The sequence below is a fragment of the Antechinus flavipes genome, unplaced genomic scaffold (assembly GCF_016432865.1).
Source record: "Antechinus flavipes isolate AdamAnt ecotype Samford, QLD, Australia unplaced genomic scaffold, AdamAnt_v2 unplaced_scaffold179, whole genome shotgun sequence".
Classification (NCBI taxonomy): Eukaryota; Metazoa; Chordata; class Mammalia; order Dasyuromorphia; family Dasyuridae; genus Antechinus; species Antechinus flavipes.
Window position 1 is genome coordinate 3,358 of NW_026262018.1, and position 6,650 is coordinate 10,007.

At 37.2% G+C, this 6,650-nt stretch overlaps 1 long non-coding RNA gene across 1 annotated transcript; it reads left to right on the forward strand.

Moving 5' to 3' along the window:
• The first annotated feature begins 361 nt into the window (after window positions 1-361).
• LOC127543320 (uncharacterized) lies at window positions 362-2,867 on the forward strand. The gene is made up of 3 exons (XR_007949204.1): window positions 362-1,189; window positions 2,300-2,437; window positions 2,716-2,867. It is a non-coding gene; the product is annotated as an uncharacterized LOC127543320 (long non-coding RNA).
• Window positions 2,868-6,650: the final 3,783 nt, after the last annotated feature.

Genomic DNA, 6,650 nt, shown 5'->3' on the forward strand with positions numbered 1-6,650 from the left:
AGGTGGATGAGAATCATTTGCATGAGGAAGAGTCTTTTGTCTTGCCACTCGATTTGGCCGAACTCTTCCTCACTTAAATCCAATTCACAGGAATCAAGATATCACCCCTTGATATCATTGCTCTTCTTAAATGAAAACCACAACCCACTGTGTATATACATATATAACTTACTTTCAAGTATATGTATATGTATAACATACACATATATCTGCATAGAGGTACATACATAAATAACTTGTATAAACATACACAATGTATGTATGCACACAGAAAGACATACACATAGTACGGATAAATATCAGATACTTATATACTTTTCCTAACAAAATATAAATTCTGTGAGGCCCGAGACTATGGCCTATTTTCGCATGTCCATTTATTGATGAGCCTGTAGGAGTATGGAATTGCAAGTAGTGCTGGACTCAAAAAGACCCATTTCAATTTCTAGCTGTGCAGTCCTAGACAAGTGCTCACTTTATAAAAATAAGGCTATCAAGAGTATTAAATGTGTGCTTCTGGAAGGGATGAGGAATGCACATGTGAATATATGCTTTGCAAAGGTTAAAGCTCTTTATAAACATCAGCCATTACTGTTAGTGTATTGGACGGAATAGTTAACCACTTGAGGCCTTGGGGATTAAGGAAGAACATCGCACTCCCCAACCCGGACCAACAGACTAGGATGGGCTTGGAGAAAGAGAGGGAGAAGGGTCCCTCCCCCAGTAGCTCCCGGGGCTGCGTGCGTGGGACCGTACACTTCTGACGTACACACTCGTCCCACCCTTCGGCGAGCAGCAGCCAATCACCGGTTTCCCTTTAAGCCGCCGGTCCGGTCAAGATGGCGAAGGCGCTCGAGAAGGCTCTCGCTTGGTGATAGTGCCGGTGTTCTCCCCCGCCCCCACCTCCCGGGAAAGATGTGAAGGGAAAAGAAAGAGAAAGACCGTGTGGCGGGAGGGGGAGGCCCCGGCCGAGGGACGATGCTGAGTCGGCGGAGGAAGCTCAGGGAATCTCCCGGACCCGTAGGGTCGCCGGCCCCGCCGCCTCCGCCGACGCCGCCGACCCCCTTGGCCGGGGACGAAGAGAGACCCCTCAGTGTCTCTGGGCGGCGGCTGCGAGGCCGGCGGCGGGCGCTGAGAGAAGTGGCCCAGGCTTCGGAGAGCTGCGCTCCTGTCAGTAAAAGTGCCGAGGGTGAGGCCTTGGGCGGCCTAGTCGCCAAGGGGCCGTCGCTGCTGCGGGAAGGCAGGCCGCACGCGAGTCCGGGGTGTGGGGAGGGGGACGCCTCGCTCTGTCACTCAGGAAACATCCCCCCCAATCCCGCGCTGCTCCAGCCTTTGCCCCGTGCTGTTGAACCAGTTTTTCGGGTGGAGACCCGGCCTGGGGCCCCGCGGCTTCCGGTCGGTTTGCTGGGGGAGGGAAGGAAAGTTCCTTAGCGCGCCGGGTGCCCGAACCTGCTTACCCTAGTTGAGTCTGAGCCACTTTGGGATAGGTGGGTCCTAGAGAGGGCCCCATGCCCGCCCCAGCCAACCCCTCCCCCCGGCGCCTGGGAGGCGCTGAGTGCGAGTACGCCGCCTTTTGCCCCACTTGGGGACGAACCGTAGGCTGATGATCATCGCTATCACTTGAAAGTAGTCATTATTCTTTTAAATATGCATTAGAGCTTTTGATCAATATTTTAGTTAAATATTTTCCACTAAAACCTTGATGAGAGGATTTACAAATGCTTTTTTTAGTTCTATAAGGCTGGGATCCCCTTTCTTTTTTTTAAGGTGGAATGGTAGCAAGGAGGTTTTTGTCTTACAGATTTAGTGGTTTAGATTCCTCTTCACTCCTTCCCCCCAAGTGAGACATTAATTAGGTCATAAATTCAAAGGCAAAGCAAAAAATAAAATCCATTTAATTTGTATACAGCCCTTGATAGAATGTCTCGATTCTCAAATTGGGTGAGGTACCTTTTTGATTATTGAAATAATAAGTTTTCCAAATCTTTTAAAACTGAAATCCTCTAAATTGACCCCAATGCCTCAACATGCCATTGATAATAAGTAATTACTGAGTTTTACACTTATATAGACAATTATTTTAATTAAGTGATAATCTCAAATATGTAGCTGACCAGAGGTGTACAAATTTGCTGGGTCTGTATTCGTAGGGGTATAAGTAAGAAAACACCACACCCTTCATCATTATGATCCTATTTTATAAGAAAATTATATATACAAAACTATTGTACTGCTCTTATGTGAAGTAACCCATTAAATGCAATAACGTTTGATTTAATTATATTTTATATCTATACAGAAATGTGTTTGTATAAAACTCCAAAGAGATTGTTGCAATCCAGTTTTCGGTCACCTGTCTTCAGTTCCCCTTGTAATGATAGTGATGGACCACAAGAAATATTTTGGGATCCAAATTCTCCAACAACCTGTCAATTAGGTAACTTGAAAATGGAAATCTTTTCTATAGAACTGATTTTTGATAACATTTGATAATTGAGCTTGACTGATAATTATTTGATAATGTTAGAAACTTGTACAGAGCAAAACAGTTTTATGACAATATTGATCCTTTTCATCCATTTCATACTACTATGGGATGGAGTAGTTATATACTTAAAATGTTCTATTTAAAATTCCCTTTTCAAGGGGACTTAGTATTACTAACAGTTTAAACATTGTTTGTGATTTATAGAAATGCTTTTTTTTTATTTTTAGATGAAAGAAGAAATAAACAGCATGACAGAAGATGTAGTGTTGCAATTTCAGATATTGTTAACCGTATAGCTCCTCAGGTAAATAAAATTTAATAGTTTAAATTTTATTAATAAAAACATTTGTTAACTCAGTATTCCTAGCCAAGTCACTAACTTCTGGAAGCCTCAGTCTCATTTGTAAAATGGGTATCATTCTTGCACTATCTTCCGCAAGAGATTGTTGTGAACAAGGGCCTTTGTAAACCATAAAACACTATATACAGTTATTAAAAAGTAAGGGGAAGTTTTCCAAGATTATGTTGTCCTTCATGCAAATAATTTTCTCACCTACATATCTTTCTTCACATTAAAATAATGGCAGAAAAGACCAATACATGGTAGATCTGTGTTAATTTGCTCAACTTGTAAGAAATGTTTCAGGATTCTTATTTTGCTACCAGTTGAACTAAATGACCTTTGTGGTCCCCACTCTGAAATTCTGTGATTAGCATATGTTAGTTTATATGAACATTGTCAAAATCCCTCTTGATTTTTTAAATCGATTACCATGTTTTTCAAGTTGTTGATAAAATAGGAAAAATTTCATCTAAAAATCTGGAAGTCTTTGTCTATACCAAATCCGTACTCAACTGAATCAAACAATTTTTACGAAAATTGTGTTTCTCTTTTCTCCTCATGGTTCATGTTACTATTGGGAGTAAAGTTAAAGTTAAGCACCAAATATCTGTGATGTCAAGAATCAACTAAATCACATCATAACAGAACAATCATACTTATGCTAGCTCTGCTTCCTTTATTTGTCTTAGAAATTCATTTTACAAATGGTTTATTAAGTAACATTTTTGCCATATTGTCACTTTTTCTATAAGTCATTAGAAAATATCTTCGTTAAATGTGTATTTTTTACCCGAAACCAAGTACAGTAAAATGTTTTTTGGACTGTCCAGTCTAAACATTGATAGATACCCAAGTAAAGTATTGGTCACCCTACCTAAATAGACCTGAAATTATAAAGAAATGGCAGTAGTATGAATTTTTCCCTTTTAAATTTAAATTTATTATATTTTTTTGTGATTTTTAAGTTTATGAACTTAAATACCAAAAAAGAGCACTTTCATGTATTTAGCAAAACATAAAAAGATGATTATCAATTAAATTTTCAGTTCCTTAAATCTAGCCTCAGACACTTAACATTCCTAGCTGTGGGACTCTGGGCAAGTCACTTAACCCCAATTGCCTCAGAAAAAAAAAAAGGGGGAGGGGGGTGGATTTCAGTTTTACTTAAAAAAAATGTATAATAAATTCCATACTTTACTTTCAAAGCTATCTGTGCTTTTGAAATTCTTTTTGGTCTTTTCTGTGCATTTTTTTAGAAAGTTTCGATGACTTTTTGGGTCTGTCACTATTGGATGGACCCTTTTCTCTTATTAAAAACTCAGAGAAAGCTCCCCTTGTCTTCCTCTTATCCCCAAAAAAGAAACCAAATTGGTAACAAAATAATCATTATCAAACAAGAGTGTCTTTGTGTGTGTGTACAGACACACATATTAGTCATGTTTCTTCACACACATTGGTCATGTCTCTTCACAATATGTTATCACCTTTCTTTCAGTAGTTAGGCATTGTGCTTCATCCTATTTCCTCTGGTGATACGGTTGGTCCTTACTTTAAGTTCTTAAGTCTTTTAAAGCTGTTTTTCTTGACCTTATTGTTCTCCTTATATGATTATAATTTCAGAACTGACAATCTACACAATGTTGGCTCATTTTCAATAGCTAGTTATTGCCAAAACTACCACCCTGGCTCTTTTCAGAATTGATAGGGTAATACTACCCTCTAAGAAACATACTAGATTCCATGGCTAGCTGTAGGCCAATTTGAAGTTAATTAAAAATGACATTTGCTACCCTTCCACCTATTCTACTTGAACCTTTCCTAATATCCCCTTGGTAATAATAACTCTTGTTTTTAAAAATAACTTTACCAGTTAACTCATCCAAAATTGTTGACAGAATATCAGCCAGTGCTCAGGAAGCATTTTTAGAAAAAACAATATATTTGTGAATTAAATACTTAATTTGCCCTACCTCTCCCTTCTCTTCAATTAATATCTGTAAATTAAATGCATAGAGACAAATAATTAACATGTACCCCTATATACATATAAAAAGACCTTATAACTATTGATATTTGATGACTTCTGATAAATACCTTTCCAAGATGTTGTTTTTTGCTTTTAATGACCTGGGTTGCTCTTAATACTTATTTAGAGTTGTATCCTACTATTTCATCAGACAAAAGTAATGGCAGGCAATTCTCCAGTCCTACACAGCTAGATTGCACAATGGCTAGAGTAGAGAAAGGAAGATCTGAAATCAAATCCCACATTAGATACTAGCAGTGTGACCTTAAGAAAATCATTTCATTTCTTGAGTCTCAAATTTTCTCAATTACAAAGTGAAGATAACACTTAACCTTCAAAGTTGTTTTGAAGATCAAGAAGTCATATATAGTTCTTTATAAACCTCAAAGTACTATTGAAATACTAGATATTATATGATTTTCTAATTCCTTTGTTATAAGTTTTGTATCATTAGTTGATAAAAAAAATACTCATATTTTGTATTTGTAATTCCTGTTTAAACACAATTTTTATTTCAGAAGTTATGAAATATTTCAGTTAAATGAAATGAAACAAACCAACTGTTTTAAAAACACATGGCAATTTGTTAGCAAAGCTGAGACTAGAACTCAAAATTCCTAACTTCTAATTTAGTACCTTCATACATTTTACTACTTCTTTCTCTGCTTTTTCCATTCAAAGTAGAAAAACCCATAATGAAATAATTTCATCAGGTTATTGTGGTGTGTAATATAATTCCTTTTAATAGAACAAAACTTGTGAATCACTTGAGTTTGGGAGTTCTGAGCTAGAATATGGCAAAACAGATTGGGTGTTCATACTAAGTTTGACACATTGTGGTTAGCCCTCCATGAATGGATGCTTCCAGACTGCCTAAAGATGAATTAGTTGGCCCAGTTTGGAAAACAAAGCAGGTTAGAGCTCTTAGAGCATAGGGGTCATTCCCTTCAGTAGCCATTGCAGTGCCTTCTTGTTAGAAATAGGGAAACAGAGGAAGATTTTTTACAAATTATGTTTGAGATTGATTTTATAAAATATTCTATATATCATTTTTCACCTTTCCTTTTGAAGATTTCTTATATCACCAGTATTTCATATTTCTAGGGAATTCATCGTCATCTCAATATGTAAAATTTCAAGTAGTTGTAAATCAAATACTGTTGGGATATATTAAATATGGAGCTGCACCCATCCTCCGTAGCCATATCTCTGTAGAGAGTAGAAAAGCACAATTAAATTCTCAAAGGATTGAAATGGAAACAAGCCCATCATTCATAGGAACATTTGATTCAGAGAATATAGTATTTAAATCCCTAAAAACAAATAATAATGACTATGGTATGAACTAAATACTCAAATAGAAATGAACTAAAATATTCAAATAGATCTGTGATCTCATTAATTTGGAAGTTCCTTCCAAAACAATTCATCTACACCTATCCATCCCCCATAGAACTCTAGACTTTATCATCTTATGAGACTGACTGAAGGTCTCTTTTGGTCTCTTCTGACACCACAAATGTACCAGTGGAAGTTCTGGCAGTGCTCATATCATTCTCTCTCTTCCCATGTGACCAACCCATTTTTTCTTCTTCTGATAAATTTCTTGATGACATCATTGCCTCTTTTTTTTATTTTGGAATTCATTATTAGTTATATATTGTAGTGAATAATATTTGGCTCACTGTTGGGCTGTTGGAAACTGATGGAAAAACAAAGATGAAAGGATGTATAAGGGGATGTTCTTCATATGAGTTTTGTAGGTGGGCTTGAAGTTAGGAGCCCTAAAGTTA